Genomic DNA, 17,511 nt, shown 5'->3' on the forward strand with positions numbered 1-17,511 from the left:
AAGAAAGAGAAAGAAAGAAAGAAGGAAAGAAAGAAAGAAGAAGAAAAGAAAGAAAAATTGTACATTACCATGTTCAATTTATAAGCTAACAGTTACCCATATGAGCAGGGACAAAAATAATGTAACTGAAAATCTTCAGGTTAGATTATTGTTCCATGAGGTGAATGTTTTGTTACATAATTAGCACTTTATGTTCCTATGTGTTTCATTTAGATTTATTTCTATATTTAGCATAGCCCATATTTATGTGCCATCTCACCCCACCTTCCCTGACACTAAGTGCTCTTAATAACCCCTTGCTTTCAGGTTGTTACATCTTTCTCTCACAATTAGTTCTCTATCTTCTCACTTCATGTACTCACAAGTCTCATTATAACACCACAGTGCTCTATTATTAGGGAAGGAATCAGTGAGAGAGCTCAACTTTGAACCAACACAATGAAAGAAGACCCACTTAGAACAGAAACAGCACCCCCACGCCTCCAAGCTAAGAGTTTTATAGATGCTTTAGGAAGATGCAATTGGTAATTAATGTGAGACTCATACTATGTATATGAGTTTATATGTCTGTGATTTGTGTTTTGATGTATAGATTTGTCAGTGATAGTTAATTTCAAACTGTGAATTAGTTCTTCTCAATAAGTTGATTTATCTTTATGTAATTCCAAATTATTGAAATTCTTCAGCTATTGATCCATAGGACATCCATCAAAGTTAATAAAAACAAAAATATTTTGAAGAAACTTATAAACAATCCATCCATCAAAACAGGTGTCTCTTTCTGGAATTTGGTTGAACTCAAGAAGGTAGAAAAAGAAGAGGTTTCTATAATATAAAGGAAAATTGGCAAATAAAAGGGGAAGAGATGAAAGAAAATAATTAGGGAAAACATGATCCTCGAGTGGAAGGACATTTTGTAAAACAACTGTCAATATCAGGAAAGACAAAGAAAGTCTGAGGAACAGTTTCTGTACCAGATTAAGGAGATATGACAAGGAAATTGAGGTATGGTCCTGGATTGGATCCTGAAGTGGGAAAAAATTGCCATAAAAATTATTGTGATAATTGTGAAAATTTAAATATGGACTGTATATCAGATAAAGTATTATATCAATGTTACATTTCCCAGATTTGATACTTGTACTGTGGTTGTAGAAAAGAATATTCTTATTCTTTGGAGACAGAGATAGAAGTATTTAAATGGAAAGGGGCATGATGTCTGCAATTTATTATCAAATAGTGTCAGAAAAAATATATACAGAAAGGGATAGGGTGAAAAATCAAACATAAAATGTTAATGAATGTTGAATCTAGGTGAAGTTTCAAGGTATATGGAAGTTCTTTGGACTATTCGTATGACTTTTCCATGTATTTATTGTTTTTCCATATATTTATATAGAATAAATATATATAGCATATATATTTATATGACTTATAAACCATCATATACATAGTGTGAGTCTCACAGTAATTACCAATTGCATCTTTTGAAAGCATCTGTAAAACTCTTAGCTTGGAGGCATTTATAGATACTTTAAATTTAAAAGTAATAATGATAATAATAGCAGTAATAATTCAGAGCCACTTGACCAAGAGCTTCACACTAGCTACATTTTTCTGCTTCAAATTAGTCTCCTATGGTTGGACACCCTTGTCTCATCATCTATGATGCCTGTAGACATAAGCATGCCAGTGTCTGTGTACAGAGTTTACGTTAAATATCTTTCATTTTAATTGATTTACATATTTATGTATGTAATCTATTATTAAATATTGTTTGCACAGAAAAGTTATCAGTACAGTATGAAGAACTTCTTTTTTGGAATCGTAGAATGTAAGTTTCCAACCTTGATATCCCAGAACTAATGCAAGGCAGGTGAGCCCCACAGTGAGGCTCAGCCCACAAGGGTTCTTGGCTTTGCCCAGGAAAGAATTCACGGGCAAACCGGAAGTAGAAGGAAACAGCTTAGTTGAAGTGGCAGTGTCCCAGCTCTGGTGGTGTTACAGCTCCGTGACTGCTCCTGCAGAGCAGGGCAACCCCCTAGGAGAGAACAGCAGCTCAGGGCAGTTTTGCAGTCATATTTATACTCACTTGTAATTGCACACCAATTAAGGGATTATGCAGAGATTATGGTTTCTGCAGAAATTTTTAGGGAAAGAGTAATAACTTTTGGGTCACTGGGCCATTGCCGTGGAAAGGAGTGGTAACGCTGGGGTATTGCCATGGCAATGGTAAATTGACATGGCACACTGGTGGGTGTGTCTGATTGGAAAGCTTCTCCCCGCCCGCATCCTGTTTTAGCGAGTCCTCAATCTGGTCTGGCTTCTGAGCCCCACCTTTAAAGTTGAGTCATGCGTCCTACCTCAGAACCTCAGAATACTTTAGTGCGCATTTCCTACAAAACCACAATTCAACCACCAAAAATCAGAGAATTAACGTGGATAAATAATTGCCATCTAATCCTCAGATCCTGTCTCATGAGTTGTCCCAGTAATGCCCTTTACAGCAAATGGATCCACTTTGGAACCATAAGATGGATTTAATTGTAGGTCTGCTCATTCTACTTCGCTCTAGAACTGTCTCTTTGACTTTCTTGATTTTTATGACCTTGGCACTTGCGAAGATTACAAGAGGGTTATTTGGTAGAGTGTGTGCCTCAGTTTGAGATTGTCTGTGGTTTCCTCATGATTGGATTTAGGCTGGTGTCTTTGGCAGGAGCGTTACAGATGTGAAACTGTGGTCTTCTTATCACCCACTATTGGTAGGACACTATTTTAACATGTCCTTTTACTGGGAATATTCGCCCTGGTCATTTGACTAAATCTAGTGTCTGCCAGACTTCTCCAAGATAAAGTTATTCTTTTATAATAAGTTTTTTGTGGAGGGGTACTTTGAAAAGAAATATCCCCTTCCTTATCACACTTACAATTTATTAATAACAGTATGGATTCATAGTTATTCAGTAGGTTATAATTCACTAATATTATTATTTATTTTGAAATGCAAATCTTTCCAGATGTGGCTGGTAGGAGCCCCCCTCAAGCTGGTCCTGAGTTCCTTTGACACGTCTTCATCATTCCCTGAGTACTTTCCTTTTTTTGTTTTGTTTTGTTTTCTGAGACAGAGTCTCACTGTTGCCCAGGCTGGAGTACAGTGGTGCAATCTCAGCTCACTGCAACCTCTGCCTCCCGAATTGGAGTGATTCTCCTGCCTCAGCCTCCTGAGTAGCTGGGATTACAGGGACCTCCCCCACCACGCTTGACTAATTTTTGTATTTTTAGTAGAGATGGTTTCGCCATGTTGGCCAGGCTGGTCTCGAACTCCTGACCTCCGGTGACCCACCCACCTCAGCCTCCCAAATAGCTGGGATTATAGGCATAAGCCACCATGCCTGGCATCCCTGAGCACTTTCTTAGTTTCTGACACACACAAGAAGTTTCTCTCTCATCTTGTACTTTCTCCACCCAAGCCCTGAAATAAACCAGTTTTATCAGGAAGCTGGTTCTTTTTTGGTGGACAATGGTATTGAGATGACCAGATCTGGGTGCTAGTGATATAGGAGGCGGAAGGAAGCTATTTAGGCAGATAGTGAGGGAAAAGAGTCTTTGGCAGAACTTCCATTTTAACAAAAAGCAGCCCAAGAAATCACTTATTTTCTAACAAAGAGCAGCCTAGAAGATCAGGCTGCAAACATAAATAAGGAAGCTGGAAGCTTGCACTGGGAGGACGCCAGCAGCTGTACAGATAGAAAGGGCTACCTGGGGCCAGGCACGTCCACCATGGGGGCTCCTCCTCCTCTTTTTTAGCACATGCACAGTAAGAAAGAAACAAGCAACATGGAGTAGCTCAACCTGGGTACCCACCTGCATAATAAAAGGTTGGGGTGGGGGCTGTCAGAGATTCATGCCCTAGGCAGATGGCACACCTGGTCCTAACAGGTTTCTGTGCCCTGTTTAGATCAGATACCACCTCCCCACTAACTCATCTATAAACACCCCTGCATTTCACTTCAGGCCAGCAGCCCTGCTTCCGGGACCACTCTCTGTAGCAGAAGGCTGCTCTCTTTATTTCTCCTGTTAAATTTCTGCTCTAAGCCTCACCCTTGGCCTGTCCCTGTCCTTGGTTTCCTTGGCTGTAAGAGCAAGAACTCGGGTGTCACCCCGGACAATGAGGCCGCTTCACTAGGAGTCTTGTCCACTGTCTTTGGAGCATCACTTCACCCAGACCCTGTCAGTGGACAGAGCCAGGAATATATGTAGATCTATTTATATGTCTTTATCTACCTCTATGTATATTAAAAATTCATGTGTGGCACACGCCTGTAATCCCAGCACTTTGGGAGACTGAGGCGGGCAGATCACAAGGTCAGGAGTTTGAGACCAGCCTGACCAACATGGTGAAACCCCATCTCTACTAAAAATACAAAAATTAACCAGGCGTGGTGGCGGACTCCTGTAATCCCAGCTACTCGGGAGGCTGAGGCAGGAGAATCACTTGAAACTGGAAGACGGAGGTTGCAGTAAGCCAAGATCACACCACTACTCTCCAGCCTGGGTGAAAGAGTGAAATTCCATCTAAAAAATTTAAAAAAAAAATTAAAAATTAAAAAAAAAAATTTCCGTGTGTTCACACTTATACTGCCCATTCCAATCCAAGAGCACTGGGTTCATTTAGTTTTCTCCCCCTCCCTAACAGTAAGAAATCTGTCTCCTGTTACCCTCAGTCTATTTACTTATTTGATCAATTCCCTTATATGTCAACGCTCTGACTGCTGCCACCACCCACTCCCCCGTAAGAATGTGTCGTTCCTCGCCATACTCGGGCTCCCATGCTCCAGGATTTGGCTGCCATCTCTGCCTCCCTCCATAGACTCCCCTGGATTTTCTTAGGGCTCTGACTCCCCAGGTGGCTAACCTCCTGCACAGATGCCTTCTCACCCAGCCTGGGTTCCAACACTCCCACATCAGGCCACCTGTCTCTGGAGACATTCTTCCCACACTCCTGAAGTTCTAACACCAGTCGGGACATGATCCATGAATGCACTTCCTCCTTCCACTGCCCAAGGGTGAGAGTTCATTCATCTTCCAGCAGGCTTGTTTATTTGTCACCGTTATAAAATCAGGTTAAAATAACAGGGAAACTGAAATGTACATGGAGGGAATTCTGCAACTGAAAACACATCAAGGTATTTACTTCAATGCAGCAGTCTTGACTTACTGAGTTATCAATATGATAACCCATGAAGCTTTCAATTCTCTGAGCTCTAATCGTATGACATTTGTTCAAGTAGCGGAGGTTTGGTAGACAGCATGGGATTCTGGAGCCAAAAAGACAGAAGCTGCTCTTCCTCCCTTCCCAAGATTGTGGAATGATTTATCAGCGTCCCAGATGATATCAAGAATTCAGAATGTACCTCAAAGCCTCCTCCATGTTAGCAAAGTCATTTGCTGATTCTGTTTTTGTTCTTAAACAAGTCTTCAGATGTGCCAGATCTTCTCTTATCACTGAGTGGCTCATGTATTGAGCAGTTCTTTCCCAGTATTTACTTGAACGATTCGGATCACCCTGGCACAGCAATGATGGCACACTGCATTTGTCTCTGCTGTTTTCTCCAACTTTCAAGAATCTATAGGCAATTTAAATGGTGTGGAGGATGCCATTGACATGGTGCCTTTCTGGCTTCCACTCTCAGCTCTTGATCCCCATCTCAACTTTCAGCTTTTCACCAGAGGCAGGATTGTATGCAGGAAAGAACGTGGGTTTTGGAGGCAGTCAGATATAGTTTGAAATCTGTTGAAGTGAAGCTTCATTAACTTATCTGTAGAATAGTATCAAAAGTTATACGCATTTTGCTAAATTTCTGTGAGGATTTGGGACAACATCAATATAATGGGGAACATAATTTCACCATTTTGTATGTGCTTTTTTTTTTTTACTTCCCGCTTTCCAAGTACATGGCCTTGATTCTAGTACATTCAAGGCACACATCAGCCTGAGAAAGGGGGATGATTTCTATAAAAGGAACACAAAACAAAATTAACAAAAAACAGTGCAACAGTTAATATTGAATTTCTGTCTTTAAAACTATGATTTATGTTCTATCAAAAAGATACAGGCACTACCATGTTCATCACAGCACTATTCACAATAGCAAAGACGTGGAATCAACCCAGGTGCCCATCAACGGTGGACTGGACAAAGAAAATGTGGTACATATACACCACGGAATACTATGCAGCCTTTAAAAAGAATGAAATCACGTCCTTTGCAGCAGCATGGATGCAGGTGGAAGCCATTATCCTAAGGGAATGAATCAACCCAGAAACAGAAAACCAAATACTGCATGTTCTCACTTATAAGTGGGAGCTCACGCCTGTAATCCCAGCACTTTGGGGGGCTGAGGCACGCAGATCACCTGAAGTCAGGAGTTCGAGACAAGCCTGGCCAACGTGGTGAAACCCCGTCTCTTCTAAAAGTACAAAAAACAAATTAGCCAAGTGTGGTGGCACTTGCCTGTAGTCCCAGCTACTCAGGAGGCAGAGACATGAAAATCACTTGAACCCAGGAGGTGGAGGTTGCAGTGAGCAGAGATCACGACACTGCACTCCCTCCTGGGCAAGAGGCAACAGAGTGATACTCGGCCTCAAAAACTAAATAAATAAAGTAAGTGCAAGCTAAACATTGGGTCCTCATGGACATAAAGATGGCAACAATAGACACTGGGGATGATTAAAGGAGGCAGGGTTAAAAAAACTACCAGTTGGGTACTATACTCAGTACCTCACACCACAAACCTCAGCATCATACAATATACCCAGGTAACAAACCTGCACAGGTACCCCATGAATCTTAAATAGCAATTGAAAAATTAAAAAAAAAAACAAACACCTTAGTTGAAAAAGACAAAACATTTAGAAGTTTAAAAACAGAAGAAGTGTACTTTTAAATGGAGCAAAACAAAGGCCTATTGGGTGAGGATTTTGCCCTCAAAAAAGATTAGCTGAATTCATTTTTTTTTTTTCGTTAGCATTGTGTGTTAAACTGTAGAGTTTTATGTAAGGCACAAACAGCAGAAAGAAGAGGAAAGCAACTTGCCCTTTTCCAGCCCTGAAACAGAAACGTAAAGGAATAGGGAGTAAGAAGGGAGCATTAGATGGAAGGAGAACCACGCCCGATTCCTCCCTGCAAAGTGTGTTGTGCATGCTGAGTTCATGGACTCTTGTCTTGTGGCTTATTGAGTCCCAGGAGGGAGGATACCTCCCAAGCAGCCTCATACCAAACAGAACATCGTCCACCACAGTCAGGCAGAGAAATGCCTGGGAGTTGAGCTCCTCAGCTCCTCTTCCTCTCTACTAGGTAAGGACACTGAGTCCAGGGCCAGCGGGGCTGCTGCAGGGCTGCTCGGATAAGGCAAAGTGATCCACAGCAGAGGCTGAGGATACATCATCTGGCCAGGTGACCACATGGAAGAGAAGGCAGGTTCAGGAGTCAGCAGGCAGTGAGACAGGAGGAGACCCCTGGTCAGCTTGTGGAGGTGACTGGTGCAGCCCGGAAGCATTGCCCAGAAAAATGGCCCACGTGTTCACGAGCCCAAAACAGCAGGGTTGGAAGCAGTTGATCAAGGGACATCACCCTGGTGGCCAGCAGATGTTGCCAGATCACACCCCAAATCCAGCACGAGATCAGGGTCCCCCTTTACCCCAAACCCAAGAGGCTATGTGGTCTCTCCTCAGCGCCTTCTCTGCCAACTGCACCATCTTAGAGAGGAAGAGGGGGTATTTGGAGAGATCCCTTTGCTCTCAGCTTATTTCTTCATTCTCTTACAATTTTTATCTGAATTAGATTTTTTTAGTCCAAAAAATGTTGTTTAATTTTCTTAGGTTGGGTTGTTTAAACCATGGTAAAGATTTAACTTTTGCTTCATCCCCCAGAGAGTAAAGGAAAGGTGCATCTGTGAAAGGTCTTCCAGTCTGTGAAGACTAAAGTTGTTCATACCTGACTTATTCCCACGACGCTTTTAGGTACAACTCGGTCCCAGTGACTTCCACCAAAATAAACAGCCAAGAAACTGAAAACAGGGCCTGAACACAGCCAAGTCATGTTCCAAGAATGGTTATTAACGTCCCATCTGTCCCTGCATCTTTCAGCCAACCATGAGTATGCCACTAGTGGCCAAGGATAGGAGTCCGGGGAGGGCCCGTGAGTTCCATTTCCTTCTTTGTTGATCATACCCAGTGAATACACCCGTTTTCCATTTTTAAGGACCTGATGTTAACAGCCTTGAATTTCATTAAAACAAGAGAAAGTATTAGGGAAGTTTTGCATGTGCTAATCTAAGACTTTCTGCTACTCTGGTCATGGTAGGACAGCAATACCAGCCATTTCTCATTCCCATGTATCCCAGGAGATGACAACAGGGAAAAGCCTATTATATACCATATCTGAGTAGACACTTAGCTTTTGATTTTTTTTATTTATGCATTTATTTTTTATTTATTTATTTATTTTTTATTTATTTTTTGTGGTGGGGGGAGCGGTATTACCCTGTCACCCAGGCTGGAGTGAAGTGGTAGGTCTGGCTCATAGCAACCTCTGCCTCCCGGGCTCAAACCATCCTCCCACCTTAGCCTCCTGAGTATCTGGGACTGCCAGCACATGCTACCACACCCAGCTTATTTTAAAATTTTTTATAAAGATGGGGTTTCACCGCGTGGCCAGGCTGGTCTCAAACTCTTGGGCTCAAGCAATCCACCTGCCTCGGGCTCCCGAAGTATGGGGATTACAGGCGTGATGAGCCACTGCACCCGGTCTACACTTACTTTTTTAAAAGAGCCTTGAGCTCAAGTTTGGATTAAAGGAAGAAAACAAATCATAAGGCAAAACAGGAGAGGAAAGTGCACCACCTGGAACTGTATGATAAAACATCAGTGATTCAGCCTGGGAAGGTGCCCTGCCAAAATAGCGTTTCCAATGTGCTTGGAACATAATTTGTGTTTAATTTTAAATGAAACTGATTAGAAGTGTATCTATATTTTATTTACCAACAAGGCCAAATGACTCACTAGTGTGAGCTGTGTGTCTGCCCAAACTTTGCAGGTGCCAAAGTCTATATAAAAAGATTCCTAATTTGGAAGAGACAATGGGAATTTTCCGACTGGCAGCTCTCATCTTGATTAATTAGATGGTATTAAGAAGAAAAAGGTTGGCCACGTTATCTTGAAGAAAGTATTATTAGAGATGGCAGTAGATCCTAAAACATTTAATACCCTGTGTTCTGGTCTCCAACGTGCCATCTGGAGTAGTTACTTAGGGAAAATTACAACAAATTGATAGAAATATTAAAAAAAAACTGCCTCAACTAACAAAAATAAAAGCTCTCTTGATGAAAAATAGCATTTTAAGTGTAATTTGTGAATCATGATTTGACAGATGATGAATATAGGTTTTAAAGTGTCACAAGACTTGTGTCTCTCTTTAGAATCACCACCACATATGTACTATTAAAACACAAGGACCGGAAGTGTTGGCTCACGTCTGTAATCCCAACACTTGGGGAGGCTGAGACAGGTGGATCATCTGAGGTCAGGAGTTCGAGACCAGCCTGGCCAACATGGTGAAACCTCATCTCTACTAAAAGTGCAAAAATTAACTGGATATGGTGGCGCATACCTGTAATCCCAGCTACTTGGGAGGCTGAGTCAGGAGAATTGCTTGAACCCAGGAGGCGGAGGTTATGGTGAGCCAAGATTGCTCCATTGCACTCCAGCCTGGGAGACAAGAGCAAGACTTTATCTACAAAAAAAAAAAAAAAAAAAGTCAAGTAACTTCTCCAAGACCCATTTAAAACATATACAACCTATTCGAATGGCCCACATCAAGAACATTGACAACACCAAGTGCTGGTGACGAAGTGGAGCACCAAGAACTCTCTTTGCTGGTGGGAATGCAACATGGTACAGACCCTCTGGAAGACAGTTTGGAGATTTCTTACAAAACTAACCATACTCATCATATGATCCAGCAATCATGTGCCTTGGTATTTACCCTAAGGAGTTGAAGAGTTGTGTTCACACAAAACCTGCACGCAGATATTTATAGCAGCTTTATTCCTAATTACCAAAATGAGGCAGCAAGCAAGATGTCCTTCAGTGGGTGAATGGATACATAAACTGGGTTACATCCAGACAATCGAATATTATTCAGTGCTAAAAAGAAATGAGCGATCAAGCCATGAAAAGAGATGGAGGAAACTTGCATGCCTATTACTAAATGAAAGCAATCAATCTGTAAAGGCTATATACTGTATAATTCCAACTATATGACATTCTGGACAAGGCAAAACTAGAGACAGGAAAAAGATCGGCAGTGTGGTTGCCAGGGTAAGGCAGGAAGGGAGGAATGAACAGGCTGAGCACATTTTTAGGACAGTGAAACTATTCTGTAGGATACTATAATGACAGATACATGTCACAGTCCACAGAATGAACAATACCAAGGGTGAACCATAATGTGAACTACGGACTTTGAGTGATAATGTTGGGTCAATGTGGATTCATCAGTTACAAGAATCGTACTACTCTTGTGGGGGATGCAGATGCTAGGAGAGGTTATGTGGGTCCTAGGGCTGGGAGTCTACAGTTTATCTCTGTACATTTCCCTCTGTTTTACTGTAAGCCTAAAACTGCCCCCAAAAAGTTGTCTTTAAAAAAAAAAAAAACCAGCTATCGACTCACAAATCTCGTACATATTTTTCTTTATTTTCTGGCTTAAACAAGGAAGGAATATTCTGATGATTACTTACTTTGGTTTTAAAGTCCCAGATGAAGAAAATTATATTATGATAACCTTGTTTCAGAAAGCTTCTCATGCTCTCTACCAATTAGATTAGGATAAGCAGAAAGACTGAAAGGCGTAAGACATGGTTCTCAGAAATAATAAACAACAGTGAACACACCTGCTATTTACTTACTTCTTGCCAGGCGCTACAAAACACCTGATGGAAAATGAGGGAAAAGTGCTGGTCTCACAAAGGTCATTTCAGCTTTATCTGGGCCCACTGGCAAGTAAATACCAGCAGAATCCTTTTGGACCAAGGACAGAAATATGGTAACTTTACAGTGAAAGCTTTCCATTTTTCCCTTCAGAAATGTCTTTTTTTTTTTTTTTTTAATAAGTGGGGCAAAATAGAGGTTAGGAGATAAAACTTTCTTGTAACATGATTCATTTCTGGTTTTGCTAACAGAATTGCTCATCATTTTCTGTTTCAGAAAAAGCATTTTATCATTCTGAAGTCTAGAGCGTGCTTGGAAAAGAGGAATAGTTCTAACCTCAGACTCATAATTTTGAAGCATAGATTCTTAGTCATATCTAGTTATGTTTTGAAATTCAGTTCTCTTATGAGTAAATAAATAGGGTTTGGAATGTTTTGTTGACAAAAAGAAATGGTAATACAGGATCACAGTGTCTTTTAAAGTTAATGATCATGTGATAGCACACTGCAAAGAAAAAAACCCAGATAAAACACAAGAAATAAAGATAAATGGAATATATTTTGGCATAGCCAAATTATCTGCTACAAAGAAGAGTTGCTATGCTTTAGGTGGAAAATAAATGAGGAACATTCTGTCCAAAACAAAACTTTTTGGAGAGAATATATTTCATTGAAAAGTTTTTCAAGTGTGGTTGAAGGTATTACCTAACTTTATGGATCCATTTAAAAATGCCTACGAGAGAACCCTGTGGACTCCCTTGCCTTTTCTGAACCATATTTAGGATCATAGATCATTCATTCTGAAGGGGGGAAAAAACCCATACCTAGCTGGTACAGGATAATCCCTTGATCAGGAAGGTAATTAAGCAGCTTCGAGCTGGATTCCATAGTGCCAGTGACGTAGCCCCTAGTGTTTACCCTAACACACCTCCTGGCTCCATCACAGTAGTCATATGCAGAGTCCCCAGGCCTCCCTACTCCCACCTTTGGGCAACTCAGGCACTGTGACACAAATGTTATTCCATAGCCAAAAGCACTCCATAGTTAGTGAGGGTTCTTTTTAGGGCATGGGATGCCATTTAATGCAAAATGTACTTTGATATCTTCAAAGATTAAATGCTCTTTTATCACTGATGTCAAAGTTTGAAGACATTTAAGAGCGCTTATGATCTGGTCTTATCATCTCTTTCTAGCTTTTCTACCACTCCCTTTCCCATTATCCCACACTGTTACACAGCTGGAATACTAGGGTGTGTTTTTGGTTTTTGTTTTTTGTTTTTTCTTGTTTGTGTGTTTGCTTAATGCTTCCACATAATTTGTTTCATTTGCAAAAATCTGCTTCTCCTCTAATTCTGACTATTTATGTCTCATGCACCCTTCCTCCAAACAGCATTTAAATGGCATTTCCTCTGTGAAGTTTTCCCTGGATCTCTGTCAACTCCTGGCTACACATAATCTCTTCTTTCCTTTTGCATTCTTATTGCAGTTAGCTAGTACTTCTCTTTTAGACAGATGATCATATTCTAGTTCACATTTGTTATCTGAATGCAACTCTTATTTTCTCTAATAATAATAACAACAATAATAGCATCTACCATTGTTTTGAGGGCTCACTATTGGGCCAGCACTACCTAACTGGTGCTTTATTCCTCACAGTAACTCTATCAAGCAAGTATTACAATATCTGTTTTACAGATGCACAAACTGAGGCTTAGAGAGCTTAAAGCAGTGTCCAAGGCCACAGAGCCACCGTGTGCTGGGATTCAATAAGTCCCCAGTCTAACTCTAGAGCCTATTATCTCAGCCACTGCTATATTGCTAGATCCTGAAGTTCTTTAAAGGAAAAGGGAGGAAACTCACATTTACTGAACACCTAATCTCTGCCTGGCACTGCAGCAGGAACTTTCATGCATATTATCTGATTTATCTGTGAGTGAGATGGTATAATCCACATTTCGCAACTGAGAAAACCAAGCTTCACCATCAATACGTATGTTTAAAAGGGAGCTGACTGGATTAAGATATTTGTGGTGCATATAACTGGTGAAAGATTGATAATCAGAATATATAAACATGTCCTACAAGTTAATGAGGAAAATAATAGCTACCCTGTAGGGAAGTGAGCAAAGGAGATGAACGGGCAATTCATCAAAGAAGGAGGCAGAATGAGCCAAAATCTATGAAATGGTGCTTAGCTTTACTAGAATTAAGGAGAATACAAATTTAAACAATGAGATATAATTTCTTTTTTTTTTTTTTTTTTTTTTGAGACGGAGTCTCGCTCTGTCGCCCAGGCTGGAGTGCAGTGGCGCGATCTCGGCTCACTGCAAGCTCCCCCTCCCGGGTTCACGCCATTCTCCTGCCTCAGCCTCCCAAGTAGCTGGGACTACAGGCGCCCACCACCACACTCGGCTAATATTTTGTATTTTTAGTAGAGATGGGGTTTCACTGTGTTAGCCAAGATGGTCTCGATCTCCTGACCTCGTGTTCCGCCCACCTTGGCCTCCCAAAGTGTTGGGATTACAGGCGTGAGCCACTGCGCCTGGCCAAAATACAATTTTATACTCATCAAAATGACAAAAATTTAAATATCTAATGGTCCCCAAATGTTAAGGTAATGAGAATTTTCACACACTGGAAGTGGGAATACAAATTGATAAAGCCATTTTTGAGACCAATTTCACTTCCACATACGGAAGAAGTGAAACTGGAGGTTTGAATTGTCCCAGGATAAGTACAAGTGTGTTCACTCCAGTATTGTTTAGAAAATGGAAAACTATGATATTATAGTATAATGGAATGTTACTAAGACAAAAGAATAACCCATATGCATCAAAAATAGAGAAATCTTGATAGCATAATGTGATGACCCAACTAGAAGGCACTTTCTGTGAGCCAGAAAGTGGACTGTCACCAGAAATCAAATCTGCTGGTGGTGTGACCCTGGACTTTCCAGGCTCCAAAACTATGAGAAATAAATTTCTGTTGTTGTTTTTTTTTAAGTTGCGAAAGTGTTAACCAACCTGGCCAACATGGCAAAACCCTGCAAAAAATACAAAAGAATAGCCAGACATGGTGGTGCATGCCTGTAATCTCAGCCACTCCGGAGGCTGAGGCATGAGAATTGCTTGAACCCAAGAGTCAGAGGTTGCGGTGAACCGAGATGGCGCCACTGCACTCCAGCCTGGGCAACAGAGGGCCACTTTGTCTCAAAAAAAAAAAAAAGAAAGAAAGAAATCCACCACAACCCACAACAAAAACCCACTTATGGAAGCAGAAGAGGAGAAAGCAGGGAGAAGCCAGTCCTGAAGACATCATCGCTCTGTATTTACACCTGGTTCTCAGAGTCCCAGAGAAACATCCTGATTATTTGGGGGCCTATTTTTAAAACAAATGAACTCATGGATTCAATGTCTGTTCTTCATGCCCACTTAACAAAATGCATCTGTGTTATGTTTTCATTTGATGAAACAGGAGATGAGTTCCCTTGGCTCCCAACTGTTGATGTTTGTAACTGGATGGCATCTGGCTTAGTCTCACCATTGCCATCTAAGAGCTACTGCAAATCCAAGAACCTGGTGCCCAGAATTGTGAAGCAAATTTTCAGTCCACATTCCTTCAAAAAGAAAATTTGCCCCACCTCCCATCACTTGACTAAGTGACAGAAATTGATGGTATCAGGCAAACATCTAGTGAAATGCAGTTTAAGTCTATGGCCTAAACTACAAAACTGCACTGACTTTGTATTAGGAGTTAGCAAAGCACAACAAGTTTTAACAAGATCTGAACAGACTGGAGGTTTGAATTGTATAAACATATTTTGGTGCCAAAAGAAAACACTGTCAAGTGGTTTGAGCACCTCAAAGAATAGATGGTTTGAGTGTATATTTAAGCGGGAAAGGAGAACCTAGTACCTCTCCTGAGGGGTAGGGTTGGGGAAGGTAGTAATACCTGGTTTAACATTTTCAAACTCTTTTAAATTCGTTTGCCATTTTATTTGTATTTGATTTAAATTTATGTTTGTTTGTTCTACCTCTTTCAGTAAAATTCAGTACAAATAAACATAGAGAAAAATTGGAAGGTCCTTCTGGAAAGTACTTATTTCAACCCTCTCTCAGCCCATCCCTGTGAAGGTTCAGGGGATTAAAGTCTTCCATCTCTAGCCAAGAAGAGGACCCATCAAAAATTATATGTAAGCCTCTCTACTGATTTCTGTATGATATAGACTTAATTTGAATAAGGACTGTATTAATTGGAAAAAAAAGTTGCATTCTGGTGGCAGGGAAAAGACTATATATGGAAGCTGCAATCTGATCTGATCTGCTCAAAGTTAGTAAGAGTTAAATGGATTTTACATTAACTGTGTATCTATGAGCCTCAGTGCTTTACCCAAAATGGCAGAGATACTTTCTCTTCTCATATTCCTATCTTTGCTGAATTATTACCCTAATACCACTGTATGTTGTCTATTACTCTGTAAAAAAAAAAAAAAACCTCAAAATTTAGCAGTATAAAACCACAGACCTTTATTACACATAGTTTCAAAGGGTCAGGAACCCATGAGTAGCTTAATTGAGTGGCTCTGGCTCAAAGACTCTCATGAGGCTGTCATCAAGGTATAGTCCATGGCTGCAGTCTCATCTGAAGACTTGACTGGGGATGTAGGTTCTGCTTTCAAGATGGCACACTCACATGGCTATTGGAAGAAAGCTTTAGCTCCTTGCTGACAGGTGGCAGAAAGCCTCAGTTCCTTGCTCCATTAGGCACTCTATGGGCTGCTTGAGTGTCTTCATGATATGATAGCTGGCTTCCCATAGAGGGAGTGAACTGAGGGAGAAAGCAAGGCTGAACCACAATATCTTTTACAATCTAGCCTAAGGAGTCACATGGCATCACTTCTGCAGTGTTCCACTGATCATTCAGACCAATCCTGATATCGTCTGGGAGGGGATTACATGGAGTGTGACAGACAGGAGGCAGAGATCATTGCAAGCCATCTTAAAGGCAGGCTACCACAACTACACCTCCAGGTAATGAACTATTAATATTTGCTTTAAAACTCTGAATCCCTGTTTCAAGTAACCTCTTTTCCCTAATGCATTCAAGTTTATATTACCCTTGGGAATTAAAAAAATTAAAAATGTATAAATATTAGTGCTGGACTTTGTGTTGCCCCTCCAGAAGTATGTTCAAAAGGATAGTTTCTTTTGGAGGGCAGGGGAGATACTCTGGAATCAGACTGTGATGATACTTGCATAACATTGTGAATATATAATACTAAAACCATTGAACTGTGTGCCTTAAAATGCTTAAAATATGTTATGTGAATTTTATATCAAAAAATGACTTAAAAGAGAGGGCATGAATAGTATTATTAATAAATTGGCTGGTTTAGAAAGACTTAGGGTTACTTTTAGCTCTTTCTGTTCTGTTTGTTCTGTTAGCTCAAAATTTTAAGTATGATTAACTGACACTATTAGGTCCTGGGAAAATGGATTCATGGAAATAAAGCTCATGGTAGGTTGGAATGTGCTGGTGCAGCGTAATGACAAGGGTTTTCAGAGCACATTGGCCTACATTCTTGTGATCTGACTCCCATGATCCTTCCACTAAAACAATAATTATAGCATATTTTATTCTGACCTAACAAGTGTTGAAAATGTTATTAACGGACTTATGTATTGTTTGAGCAGTTCTCCCAAATGCCTTTTGTCAGGGCATTTTTCACGATTTGTGATTTCAGTTGGCAATTGTTTTGCATTGTGTTGTAGTGTGTTGTCAATTATTCAGAGAGACACCACAATTTTTTGTCTTACATTTAATACTACTTATGGCTATGAGACCTGGGTCTGCCAAAGCTCCTTGAGCAGTTTTAGCTGCAATATAAGCATCATCCTTATCAGTAATCAGGAAACAAAGTCAATATCAACTGGCACTGATTGGCTCCATACGCCAGGAATCATGTATATTGCATCATTTAATATTAAGCAACTGTCCTGAATAGTTGTTAGTCTTGCCATTGAGCTTCAGATTCATTGCATGACTTTCCCAGAGGTCATATAACCATTTAAAAATATATCACCAAAACTACAATGCTCAAACACAAGGTATCTATCCACTTTGAAGCAATTCAATGTATCATAATCAAATTGAACTGAAACTAATAACATTGAATTAATTCAACTAGAAATGTACAAAGATTGTGTGTTAGCTGGACCTCTCCAAGAAGCCATTGTAGGATAAGCTGAAATGGCACAACTACTTAGAAAACGGAGAGATATAACCAAACAATTTTAGGTGCCCTAAATCACATTTCAAAATCATTTAGCTTAGTAAGAGGAGCTCTTTGAAACAGCAACTATAGATATATTACTTTGGAATATTGCTAACCGGAAAACATCAATTATGGAGAATCACCTCACAGGAATACTGAAGTTTCATAGTAGTTAAAAAAGATTTAATCTTGAAAAGTAACCAGGGGAATTGTAAATATAAGCTTATTTTATCTTTTTTCTTTTTT

Source organism: Mandrillus leucophaeus, unplaced genomic scaffold (genome assembly GCF_000951045.1).
Source record: "Mandrillus leucophaeus isolate KB7577 unplaced genomic scaffold, Mleu.le_1.0 Scaffold97, whole genome shotgun sequence".
NCBI classification, from domain to species: domain Eukaryota; kingdom Metazoa; phylum Chordata; class Mammalia; order Primates; family Cercopithecidae; genus Mandrillus; species Mandrillus leucophaeus.